This window comes from Neovison vison, chromosome 5 (genome assembly GCF_020171115.1).
Source record: "Neovison vison isolate M4711 chromosome 5, ASM_NN_V1, whole genome shotgun sequence".
NCBI lineage: Eukaryota > Metazoa > Chordata > Mammalia > Carnivora > Mustelidae > Neogale > Neogale vison.
In genome coordinates, this window is record NC_058095.1 from 63,057,224 (window position 1) to 63,071,429 (window position 14,206).

A 14,206-nucleotide genomic window follows, 5' to 3' on the forward strand; every position below is an offset into this window, starting at 1 on the left:
CATATTTTAAAAGGCAGATTATAATCTATAAAATTTGTTACTATACTGTCAAAAACTATTTCTTTGTTACTAATTAGGGTGACAAAGATCAGAACTTTGATAATGCGCAGTGTTGCCTAAGATGTGCGGAAAACAGCATTCTCCTGGACTGTGGAGGGAAGCATGGACAGGTGCGACCTTTTCCGAATATCTGTCCAAGTAAGAATGCACACACCCAGCAACCGCACTTGCAGGAACTCATCCTGGAGGTCTTTGCCCACACTCCTCACCTTTGTCAGAGCCAGAGAACTGAGCCCACCTAGACGTTCACCGAGATATTAAATTGGCTAAATGTTGGTTGCAGGCACTATGAACATTCACACAACAGTAAACTCTGCAGCCGTATAAATGAAGGCTGGTGGCTCCGTGTGTTAGAAGAGAAACAAGTTCCAAGGTTGTCACGTGAAAACCAGGGGGCGGAACATGTGTGCCTGCGCATGCGCGTTTGGGTACACGGTTGCGCATTTGCGCAACAAAGCTTTACTGAGCCTCCTCCGCATGCAAGAAGCTTTTCTACACAGTGAACAAAATAGGCGAAATCCTCTTTTCACATATATAACGTTTGTGGAGCTCACAGCCTTATTATATTTTAGCTTCTTATATCAATGGGGAGAAGAGAAAGTGGACAGGGTGGAAAGTCATGTAGACAATGAAGAGATGAGGGGTACAGGGACAGAGATGTCACTGTCAATCAGGTTCTCAGAGGAAAGCTGAGTAAAGCCAAGGTTTGGGGATGGTGAGGGAGAAAGGCTTCACACCTGGATGGGGAAGAGCTGTCCTCCCAGAAGAGGCTGCGAGTGCAAAGGCCCCAGAAGCAAGCCTGGTGGTAGGATAGAGGAAGAGCTAGGAGCCAGGGAGGCTGAAGCAGTGGGTGCCAAAGAGAGCAGGAGGGAGGCATTCCAGAGGAGAGGAGGCATTGAAGAGCATCAGATATTTGAGGGACTCTGGCTTAACACCCAGAGATGTGACATGATCTGTCCCCGGGTTTTAAGAAAATACAGAGAAAATTTCCGAACAGATGCACACCAACCCGTAATGGTGGTGGCTTCCAGGAAGGGGAAGAAGAGTATGGGGCAGGCAGGGAAGTGTGAAAGAGAATTACTTTGCCTTATATTCTGTGACCTGTTTCGTTTCTTAGTTTTACTACACACAAACTGCATTTTCCAGTAAGAGCTCCTTTGCCCTGTGTAAAATGCAAAATAGAAGAACATCCTTCAGAAAGGGGACCCTTTATTCCTAGATGGCTCAATAATCTAGAGGTTTCCTGGGTGATAGCTCAGGTTAGGTTCCACTCCCTCACAGGGGGAAAAAGCTTCCAGGTGGAGAGTTGCAGGTGCCTGGGGTGGGATGCCAGAAATTGGAGATATGAGCTGTCCTTCAAAGCACTGTGCACAAAAATAAATAGATGGGAACAGGTTGGGCTAAGAGATGAGTTCAGGAAGTTGCACAAAACCCAAATCTGACCTCTCTTGGTGTCCACACAAAACCAAGAACATCCTGGCAGGAGGACATAGAAGCAAACACCATCTGCCTAGTGTGTCCTGGGGGGAGGAGGGAAAATTTTTATTTTTAATTTAAAAAAAATTTTTTAGGAAAATCTATGGCTCACCAATTTGTTTTTTGGTTTTTGTTTAGAAAAGAAATTGTAAAGGGGCACCTGAGTGGTTCAGTTCATTAAGCATCCAACTCTTGATTTTGGCTCAGGTCATGATCCTGGGGTTGTGAGATCAAGCCCTGAGTTGGGGGCGGGGTGTGTCCGTGCTCTGCTTGAGATTCTCTCTCTCCCTCTCCCCCTGCTTGTGCTCACTCTAAAATAAGTAAACAAATCAAAGAAAAGAAAGAAAGAGAGAGAAAGAAAGAAGGAAGGAAAAAAGGAAAGGAGTTGTAAACAGCAATCCACTTTTGAATATACCTGGGATGCCCCCACCTTGTCCTCCACACCCATTCATACATTCTTTCTCTTTAAGCCTGGCTCTAAAATCTTCACCTCTTCCAGAAAGCTCTCTCCAAGGAATTCCACCTACCTCATCCAGTCTACCAGGAGCTCCTCGGCACTCAAGCCACCAGGCCCCCACTTACCTGGTCCATGGCAAATGTCAGCAGCACACCTGGAAGTCTTGGATGTACTGAAGTCAAATACTTGACCAAGTCAATGGGCCTCTCTGACCCTCTGTCTCATCTTCAGAATAATTGCATGAGATTAAAGGATCTCTATAAAAATGATCTCGAACAAATCTACTCAATCATTCATTCTATGGTTCTAAAGCAACTGTTTGTTGGGATAGCCCATGACCCAACTCAGAAAATGAGCTGCTAAAAATGGAGCTCAAAGTCTCTGAGCAGGCCCAGCTTTCTTGTTAATAAGGACACAGCCTTTCACATCAATGACTTTGAAGGTGACAGTTCTGATTTGGTATGAAAGTTCTCATATGTACTTTTTAAAATTATGAGTTCCTCAAAGACAAGCCTTATATCCTACTTTCCCTCATCTGCTCCATTTTCAAGGTTCAGCACTGAGTTATTGATGAGCCAGGTCAGTGAGAGACGAAAGCCAAACTGGTTTTGGCCTCTGTTTATAGATTGAGCTGTTGCTTTGCCTCAAACCCTGCTATTACTGTCCATCGCTCTTAGGGAACAGGTTTCTCTTCTGGTTCTCATTTTTCAAGGTGACCCATCTTCACCCTCTACCTACCCCCCAGCCTCAATGTGGGTCATTCAGCCACCACCCTTCCCAACTGGAACACCTCAAAGTGAATCAGGAAGGGCTGATAGATGCCTATGTGGAGTGGCCATGCTGTCTGGTGAGGAAAACAGTTCTGGGAGTCAGATATAATTTCTCTGCTTGTGTGAGCCTAGGACCTTCTCTTAACCTGGGTCTTCCCCATCATAGGGTGGTTGAAGCATTAAGTTAGGTGCAAGAACACCCTGAAAATCTGTCTGTTTCATACAAACATAAGGCATTACTCCACCAAGCCAAATCTGAGGGCAGACTGGGGAGAAAGGAGCCCTGGAGCTCTAAGAGTTTGTGGAAATCAAACAAGCAAATCAAATCAGGAGGCACTGGTTACCATGAAGTGTCATCCAGCTATTGAGAAGAGTGAGTTAAATCTCTACCTGTTGACTTCAAGGACATCCATGAGGTATTGTTAAGTGAGAAAAGCTGAAGAAATGCTTTCGCGGGGCACATGGCCGGTTTAGTTGGTAGAGCATGGACTCTTGATCTCAGGGTTATAAATTCAAACCCCACCTTGGGTGTAGAGATTACTTAAAAATAAAATCTTGGGGGAAAAAAGAAATGTATTTTGTAAAATCCCATCTTTGTAAAAACAGTGATTTTTTTTTAAAGAAACATTAATTTAGCCATTTCTACCAATAAGGCCAGCATTGTCATGTTATGCTACTCAGGGAGTTTCATTCTCATGAGAGTCTATGTGAAACTGTGTCCCTACCCCCATCATTTGTGCCATTCTCAGCCTGTGCAACTGTGCAAGGAATCCTGAATGAGACACTATGCAGGGACCTAGAGGACATTAAAAGAAGGATAAAGTGGTCACTACCCCTGCTCTGCTTCACAGTTATCCTGCTTTGAGATCACTTGAGCACCAGGATCTCTGATCATCCTGTTTGAGCATTTCAGAGGCCAGAACTCTTCCGCCCATAGGCAAGTAAGTATCTTGAAAGTCTACTGGAAAAGAAGTTCAAATATGGGGCTCCCATACATGATAGCCCACTCACCTCAATTTCCTCAGGAACAGGTCCTCAAAAGTGACTGAGACACTCAAGGACATAGACATGAGAAGATGAGGGGTTCCCTCAGGAAAGACATCAAGACCAACTGCACCAATACTAGGTTTCCGGAATAGTGGAAAACCTGGAAGCAACCTTCGTATCCATCAGGAATGGATAAAGAACGCTGGCATCTCAAAGTGATCCAAAAGGATGGGGGCAATTTATGTACCACAACAAGGAGAGATGTCAAGTGGAAAAAAGCAGAATATGTATAGTGATTGCATTAAAATAGCTTATGAATTATGATATGCATATATTATGTATATGCATATACTAATTGCATCTGCTTTGAAAAAGAGTCTTCAAGGTTATATGCCAGCTGTAAATAATGGTTACTTGCTGGAGTAGACAAGGAGGGAGACAGACTTCTACTATTTACATAGACGCTCAATAAAAGCAAACTCTGAACTTATGTCAGGGGTTCTTAACATCTTTTAAATAAAATGTATAGGATGAAAAAAGGAAAATAATTATTTTAAAACTAAATAAAGTATTTCTTAAAAACAGATCTTTTGGGGCCTCCTGGGTGGCTCAGTGGGTTAAGCCTCTGCCTTCGGCTCAGGTCATGATCTCAGGGTCCAGGGATCGAGCCTTGCATCAGGCTCTCTGCTCAGCGGAGAGCCTGCTTCCCCCTCCCTCTCTCTCTCTGCCTGTCTCTCTGCCTACTTGTGATCTCTGTCAAATAAATAAAATCTTTAAAAAACATATCTTTTTAAATAAATAAATAAATATCTTTAAATTTAAATAATAAATAAATAAAATAAACAAATAAAATCTTTAAAAAACATATCTTTTTTAATTAGACTGTGAGTTTTATTAGTGCACTACATAATGTAATGTAATGCATTAATAGATGTAGCAGCAAGATGTAGCAACAAATCTAATGCCTACTACCATTTAAAAAAGGCAAGGACCATACACAATACCTCAAGATGTCTATGACCATCGTGTGGTATGAAAATGTCTGTGCTTCCTACTGGTGACAAAGTCACGGGTACTATGAACCCCAATGTGCCAAAACTCACTGAAAGGTCAGTGAAAATAAAGATATAATTTTTTTGCTGTTCAAGTTCATGGACTCCTGAATTCTATTTGCGAACCTCAACTGAAGAACTCTGATTGTTTCTGCCATCTAGAACATCAGCACTTGTATCTTGGTCAATTCTTCCTTCTCTTCTCAAGGGACCACCTTGGAGAATTTGATCCATGCAGATATAGGGGATGTTCTTGAGGTGTCCAGTGTCAGTGAAATAACTCAAATTCAGATACTTCTCATGGTCTCCCCCCTCCACACTTCCTTGAGATATAATTGATATTTAAGGTACACAGTGTATTGATTTGATACATTTATGTATTGCAAAATTATTACTACCATAGCATTAGTTAACACCTCCCTCTGTCATGTAATTACTTTTTTATTGTACTGAGAAAAAAAAAATTTTTTTTAAGATTTTATTTATTTATTTGACAGAGAGAGATCACAAGTAGGCAGAGAGGCAGGTAGAGAGAGGAGGAGGAGGAAGAAGGCTCCCCGCTGAGCAGAGAGCCCGATGTGGGCCTCGATCCCAGGACCCCGAGATCACGACCCGAGCCGAAGGCAGCATCCTAACCCACTGAGCCACCCAGGCCGTATAAATCTTTTGCCTTGTACTGAGAAAATTTTAAATCTTCTTAGTAACTTTCAATAATAATACAATACCATTAGTTATAATCACCATGCTGTACATTAGATCCCTAGAACTCGTTAACCTTATAACTGGCAATTTGTACCCTTTGATCAACATCTCTCCACTTCCTGCCCGTGGGCCCCTGGTGACCACCCTACTTCTATTTCTCAGAGTTCAGCTTTTTTAGATTCCACATATAAGTGATATCCTACACTATTTGTCTCTCTCTGATTTATAAAATAGGTCTTTGAGACTGTGCCTTCCCTGGTTAGTGATGGTGGTGGGGATGATGGTGAAGGTGGTAACTGTGGTGATGGTGGTTAATGTGATGGTCATGGTGGTGATAGTATTGATTAGTGATGGTAATGGTCATAGTGGTGATGGTGGTGCTGATGATGACAATGGTGGTGGTGGTGAAGGTGATGGCCATTGTGGTGATGGTGGTGATGGTAATGGTCATGGTGGTGATGGTAATAATGATCATGGTCATGACGGTGATGGTTGTGGCGATGGCAAATGTGATGGTCATGGTGGTGGTGGTGATAATGGGATGGTGGTGGTGGTGAAGGTGATGGTCATGGTGGTGATGATAACAATGGTAATGGTCATGGTGGTGGTGGTGATAATGGGATGGTGGTGGTGGTGAAGGTGATGGTCATGGTGGTGATGATACAATGGTAATGGTCATGGTGGTGGTGGTAGTGATGGTGATGGTTGTGGTGGTGATGCTGGTAGTGGTAGTAATGGTGGTGAAGGTGATGGTCATGGGAGCAGAGTGGCTGCTATTGTATGTGTTCTGTCCAAGAGCTACTCACTCATGGACATCAAAATGTATAACTTCCCCACACTCTGGAAGCAGGAACATAAAGAGGGTGAGACAAAAGCCTTCTGTTCTGCTGAAGAGTTCTGAAGCCCCAAATGCACTATGTTCTGTTGAATATTATGATTGTCTTTTCCAGGCCAGGGAAACTAAACTGAATCTTATGAATGAGGCAGTTGGTATTCCCCGTGACAATTTTGTTTGCTATCAAAAACAGAGGGATGTTATTGACAGGGGGGATGTAGGGTAGAGGTGGCTCTTGTATCTCCAGGGATAAGGTGGAATTGGACCTGGATTGTGAGTTAATGAAGATGCACTGAAATCCATATTGGAGGCCAAACTGGCCCTCACCAGGGAACAGAAATCAGACTGAGACTCATAGACCTTCCAAAATAGATGCTTCTGGTAGCAATTGCTATTTACTCTGTCATGCTTCTGTGATCCCGAGTCTTCAGAGAAGACTTGTTTTTTTTGTTTGTTTGTTTTGTTTTTTTTTATTTAAATATTTTATTTACTTATTTTTTTTCCAATTTATTTATTTTCAGAAAAACAATATTCATTATTTTTTCACCACACCCAGTGCTCCATGCAAGCTGTGCCCTCTATAATACCCACCACCTGGTACCCCAACCTCCCACCCCCCCGCCACTTCAAACCCCTCAGACTGTTTTTCAGAGTCCATAGTCTCTCGTGGTTCATCTCCCCTTCCAATTTACCCAAAAGCACATACCCTCCCCAATGTCCATAACCTTCCCCCCTTCTCCCAACCCCCCTCCCCCCAGCAACCCACAGTTTGTTTCGTGAGATTAAGAGTCACTTATGGTTTGTCTCCCTCCCTATCCCATCTTGTTTCATGGATTCTCAGAGAAGACTTGTTTATTGTTACCATTTGGGCAGAGCTGTGCTTCAGGAGGCTTCAGGGGACCCCCCACACACAAGGCTAGGTTGGGAAGAAGCCAGATGGTACCGACCTAGAACCTTGAGGCAATGCTTCAGGGTGAGATGGGTGGCCAGACTGACAGGTGGCCATGAGGAAGGTTTTTGGAATATCCAAGCACTCATCAGAGCCCCCCACAAAGTACCTGGGGACTTCCTATTGTCCTCAGTTGGAGGCTCAGACTTCCAGTATCTGAACATTAGGGGTCATGCTTCTCCCAAAGTTTGAGAGTTCAAGGCCATCTTAGTCACTTATGCTTTGTGGAGACTGAGTCACTTAAAACAAGTATCATTTAACTTCAAAATGACTAAATAGGGGTGCCTGGGTGGCTCAGAGGACTAAGCCTCTGCCTTCAGCTCAAGTCATGATGGCAGGGTCCTGGGATCGAGCCCTGCATCAGGCTCTCTGCTCAGCGGGGAGCCTGCTTCCCCATTTCTCTGACTGCCTCTCTGCCTACTTGTGATCTCTCTGTGTGTGTTAAATAAATAAAAATCTTTTAAAAATTTTAAAAAAATTTTTTTAATTTTTGAAGACTAAATAAATAAATAAATATGAAGATCACATGGAAGGGAAGAAAGGGGGTGAGGAAGAGATGGGAGCAGGACAGGAGCTCCATGGGTACAACCAGAGAGAGGAAGGATTGGAGCAAGAGCAAAGACAAGCAGGGGGTTGCATGAAACAGCACATTGCTTTCTCCCTGGGTCAAAACACACTCCTTGCCCCAAGTCCACAGAGGGGCCTAAAAAATCCTGGAAAAGCTGGTAGGAAGCAGGGCTGTCTGTCATAGAGAAGAGGAAAGGTCGACTTGATCCTTTAGCTGTGGAGACCTGGGGAAGTTGCATTCAGGCCCAGTAGGCTAAGGGTCAATGCTGGAAGCCTGGGCTTGGCCCCTGGCCCGGGGTCTGATGGGGACAGTAAGGGAGCCCTGAGGTCTCCTTCGAAGTTGCCCAGCCCAGTCCTCTAGGACAGAAAGGTAGGCAGGAAGTGTGTTGGGACAAGCAGTGTGCAAATGTGTGTTTGCAGCGTGCACTGCCTCTGGGCTGCTGCAAGGGCTCCAAAGGGAGACACCTGACCCCGAAACACACGTGAGCTGGAAAAGAGTTCCACAGTGCAACAGAAACAAACATGAAAGTTAGGGGCCAAGCAATCAGCTGGAGGCAGCTTTGCAAAGTTTGAAAAACTCACCAGGCCACTAAAAAACAATCCAACTTGGCCAAAAATTTGCCATGACCTCACTTTTTTTTTTTTTTAAATGAGCAGCTGTCCTGATACTAATCCTGCCTCTTTCCATAATCTTTTTCATGAGACTGGAGGGAACATGTCAGGAGCCTAAAACAAGTATACTGTCACTGAAGCCCAGGGTTCTATCGCGATTGTCCTCTGTCTCCACGGCCAGATGTAAGCCTGAGTGTGCCATGTTCACAGCTGGGCCCCCGGCACAGCACCTGGCACAAGCAAGCCCTTGGTGCCCATCAGCATGGCTGCAAAGCATGAGAATGGGAAGGGAGGAGTAGATCTGTGAAATTGCGTCCCTTCTAACAAAGGTTAGAGAAAAAATATGGCCAACTTGGAATTCCATCTTATAGACATGGGCTAGTCATTAAACAGAACCACCAGACATTCAGTTTTAAGAAATTGCCTCTTGACCTTCCAGTATCCTATCAGGAAGGGCACGTGAGAGGTACGTGCTGCATTCTTTTACTGAATTGTAGAACCAAGACTAGAAGGAACTTTAGAGCAAAGCTGCCTACTCAATGCAAGCTTTGTACAAAACCAGGTCAAGTGGTTTTTCCAGCCTCTGGACATTATGAAAGAAACCACTTCTTCTCAGGGCCTTTTTCTTCCGGGTGCTCGGATTTGCTGTTGTAAATCATCTGCTCAAGAAATAGTTGAGCACCTACTACGTGCCAGGCTCCAGGAGTACGGCAGTGGGACTGACCTTGTCCAGATCTCATGGCACCCTCAGACTCTCCACCCAGGCTCTGCTGCTCCACCAGCACACAGTGAATGGGCTCTGAAGAAGTATGCCCCATGTAGAGGCGATTCCAGTAAAGACTGCTTCACAGGAGAGGGTGACATAGCTGAATCCGTGGGTCAGCAACCAACAGCCAAACACATCTGCCCAGCTTGAGGGTACAGCAGCAGGACAGCCTCAAGGAAATCCGGGTAGAGGGGAGGATGTGAGGACAGGGGAGCAACCCCAGCTTGGGAGTTGGGAGCCCAGGTTCCCATCCCAAAGGATTTCACTTACCTGAGGGTTCGCTAGCCAGCTAGGCAAGCAAGGATGTAATCCTATGGAGAATAAAATGGACAGGGACAAGCTGTAGCACCCAAAAGTGTGAGCACACTCAGGGCACACTCGGGGCAAACTTCTTTCCGGCTGTCTGTCTGGTACTATGGTCACTCTCCACAAGAGTCCTCCCAGCCGACAGGCACACACAAATTATTCCACCGAGGTGGGTTGCCTGAAATGTTGTGTCTTCTCACAACTCTTGTCTACCTCAAATAATGCAACATTCTGGGTTGAACAACTGAATCTAGACAGGAAGCGAGTTGATTCCAGGAGTCTTGAAGGCCCCCAGATACACTTCCTAGAAGGGCTTCTGGTGGGGTGGGAATTTTTATTGGCCCTGGAATAGAAAGCCTGGGAGAAGAGATGGGGGTCTCGACATGAAGTCCAGTATCGTTTTCATGGCACTGTTTATTCTGCCCTGTCCCATACGGAAATCGGGTCTTGGTTGGGTCATGCCATATGGGGGTGGCAGTGGATTCCACTTAAAACTGAGGTGTTCCTGCATTCCTGCTGGCTTTGACGGCACCCCACCCCCAAAGCCCCAGAGAAATTACACATGCCTGCTCACTCCGGGAACATGCCCAGCCCAGCAATGCCTGACAGTTTGGGGACACATTAAGGAGCTGGCTGAGGCTCTAGGTCCCAAGTAAAAGATTGGGATGGGGGAGGGGCTGGTGAGGGAGGAAGAGGAAGGATTTCCGGATTACTTGACAAACATAAACCCAGGCCTGAGCTTCTGTCCCTGTTCTGAGGACGCAGGATCACAGCAGATCTCAGGTGCCTGTTTACTCCCACCATCTCCCCCATGCCTCTCTCTTTCTGCCCTCTCTTATCTGGCACTGATAAAGTGCAGACTCTAAAAATGTGTGGTCAGTCGTGAAGGCTGGGTCTACTAAAAAGCTTCTAGGAATGAATGACTCAGCCAAGGCTGAAAAGAGCCACATTGTCTAGATGCGTCCCTTTGCTCACACACATCTCACAAAGAAAGCACTTTTATGACCATTTTACCACCTCTGTGGACCGATGGAGCGAGGCTGCAGTCTTGGGATTCCTGCTGCTTCTGGTTTTCTGTCTCCACACACACACGCTGTCCTTCCCTGGTTGAGATTCCTGTGCTGTATCTCCTCCTCCATGAGACTTCTCGGCTATCTCCGAGGACCCTCATCAAAGCCCAAGGGTCAAAATCTCTACCTCAGGGTCCCCGTGTTTTGTTCTCCATGTCCTGACAAAATGACTTAAGGGGGACCAACGTGAGGTCTTTGTGGGTCCTACACGAGGACCTTGGGTCAAGAAAAGGAGAATTAGCTTCTCATGCTGTGCTGGTCACATGGACTGTTAATAAAGTCCACCACTCTTGAAGTCCCCTCCATCTTGGTCCCACCAAGCATCGCATTCCAGTCAGAGAGCTCCCAGGCCACCCTCAAATATCTGGCTCGGACACACCTGTGCCGGCAGGTTTATGTAGTTAAGCTCCTGGAGAGCTTTCCGGAGGCATCCTATTTGCCAAGCAGCCTAATCTTCAAGACGTGCTCCTGGGCCACAGCTGAGACATTGCAGCATGTGGGACTATCTGATGTCCTTACAGACCCACCAGAGTGAAAACGGCCAGCGGCCGAGGTCAAGCATTACTGTTTAAACACCAACGGTGGAATTTGCAAATGGGTAAATACCATTTTGTGCACAGGAGCCAAAGAATTTGTTCAAAAACAGCTACTCAGTATGTGTCAGGAGGAGGCCTTGGTTACAGAGCAATGGAGAAAGGGCAACAAAATACGGATTCCGGTGTTTCGTAAACCGACCATGGCAGGGAGACTAAGTGAAATGGCTCTCCTGCCAAATAGAATAATTCCAGATGCCAAGGGGATAAATTAGAGGCTGCAGTCTGTGGAACATCAGAGAGAGCTAGTCTCTAGTCTCTAGCTCTCTCGTCCCCTCTTAGGGATGGAAGTTTAATATGTTCAGAGAAACTGGAGATGGCCCAGACCCCTCCAGCGTGGACAGGCCCATGAGCTTCCGTGAGGAAGAATCCCCATTCCGTTCCATGCCCCACCTGCTCTGGTCAGATTTCAGCCCCCGGAAGGGCTGCACGCCTGTTCTGGGAGCACCGGGAATCTCTCTCAGGTTCTCATGAACAAAGCTAGTGCCGCCGAGCATCCACTGGCCTCTGGCAGGCCCGGGCAGTGGGATCCTGCGTGCTGGGGTGTTGTGAAATCAAGAAACTCTCCCCTCTCCCTTTCTGTGCATACTCAGGGCTTTCTAGGGTTTTAGCAAAAGAGCCTTTTAGGAGGATTTTGACTCACTGCTCCCCACCTCCATCACGCTCAGGGAGGTCTGGAGCAGAAGACAATCTAAGCAACAGGGATTACTGAGGATAACCCTCCCTCCCCCAATGTGGAGGCTTCATGACTGGGTCCAGCTGGTCTTGTTGAACTGGGTCTTTTCTGCAGTGCTCATGCAAATACAGTCACAGCTGGTCAAATCCCTGTGTGGTGGCTGGGCCTGTGAACCCCAGCTTGGGCTTGAACAAGTCCCCCCACATTTCAAAAGGAATTAGGCTTTTTCTTTCTTAAAACTGTCTTAGGAGGCAGTGAGTCTGGACTAGAGTCCCAGATACAAGCAATTTTCATCACAATGTAAGGTGTTAATATGTCCTTCCACTCGTGCTTCTGTTGTTATAATGGGTTGAGAATTAACTCAATCTAAACAGTTACCTGTAAAACCATCATTTTAATTTAGAGAATATACAGATACTTCTGTAAAAACTATTAAACACCTAAAAAAAAAAAAAAACTTAAAAAATGAAAAGGAGTAACTGCTTTGCCCTCAAAGAGGGATTGGAAGAAATAATCCCAAATCTCGATAAACTCTAACACTCAATGCTGGACATTTGCTGAGACTGGCTTTGCTCACGAGAACCTGAGAGACATCCCTGTGCTCCCAGAACAGGCAAATCTACTCCCAAATCTACCCAAAATATACTCTGGCTTTAAACTCCCATGAAAGGAGAGGAGAGAGAAAAATTCTCATTGGGAGGAATTACCACCTGCTTCCATGTCTATAAATGATCCACGGACACGAAATACAGTCATTCACATTCACTGGAAACCGCCTATATTTTTGCAAGAATTCATTCTGGCCAAGACCTGGCAACCCAGGAATGGGTCCAGGGCTCCTAATTTGTGAAGCTGTCCCAACGCTACTCACAGCAGCCAGAGGTGAGTGCTAAAATTTCTGCAAGATTCCTGTATGGAGAGAATGCATGTGTAGGGCAAGCTTGACTTCTTCAAACGTCATTTATAGCAACTTGCCTCTACATGTCTGTTAGGGAAGCAAGATGGGTATCAACTGCTTCATGAATGTAAATACAGAAATTCAGGAGAAGCTACCAATGGAGGCATGCTATAGTCAATAGATAAACCCCAGTCGTGCAGTCGTGAGATCAGCTAGGTCTCCCAATCATAATCAGATTCCCCTTGCATCTAAAGACAAAGCCTGTCCGCTTTGAGACTAAGTTTAACATCACTTGCTTTGGGGGCCAATTGGGAACTTCCCAGAGCACGGATGGACCAATGCTAAGTGTGGTCTGACAAATTACAGCTGGAGTTCAGCCAGGAACTTCTCCCCTGCCAACTGGACTCCACAAGGCAAACCTTAAAGTAGTACAGGGGAGGAAATCCTCCGTTTCTCAGCAGGGGACACTCATGCCCCCACTGCTGCTTTGTAAACGCACCAAGGAGTAAACATCTCAATTCCAAGTTCAGGTGCCTGGTGGAACAAGGTGGGCTCACTCAGAACACCAGAGTGCTAGTTTTGAAGCTAATGTATTCCTGGCTTCAAGTCTATCCTTTCATCCAACGCTGAGATGTTGGCATTCAGGATTCTGCAAACCATATTCCTGCTTTCCTCCCTGATAGGTTCTGCCCACAGGGGGTATGGGGCAGTGAGGGGGAGCTTTGAGGCTGGAAGGGGAGGAAGGAATTCTCTCCTGGTTTGCTTCCTGTTTACCCCTCTGCTGGCTTCCCGTCCCTGTCTGTTTCCACTGGCAACGCTTCTTGTTCTCTCAGGCAGGGTCAATTCCTTCCAGAAGCATTTGAGTCCAGTTTTTGGTTTTCTCCACCATCCCAGAATCAACTTCAGCCAAAGAGCTTCCCCTACACAGAGACTGAGATACCCACCCCTGCTGGAAATTTCCTCCAAGCTCAAAGACACCAGAACCCACTGAGGAGTATCCCCCATCCTGCCCAGTCTCAAAAATCTGAAATTGAACCCACATGCCCACTCTCCAAGTGCCTAACTTTTAGTAAGTCCAATATCTTGCCTTTGTTCCCTCAGCCTTGGGAAACCTGCTTCCTTGCAGGTGGCTACCTCCACTAATACCATTGGGTTCTCGTCCCACCTTTCCAGTTACCTGGTTAGTAATTCTTTCTATTGGATTACCTCTGGTATAGTAACTGGTGTGGTTTCTGTGTCCTGCCTGGGCTGGAACTCATTCATCCTCAGTTAGGTTCTAAGCATATATGGCAGGAACTGGGGTGTGGGGTTTCCCAACCCCTTCTGACTGTGATGCTGGAGGGGGTATACCTGCCCACCCACGGCCCACATTCAGATCTGCTTTATCTCAGCCAACCTCTGCACAAGCAGGGACAAGTTCACATTTAAAG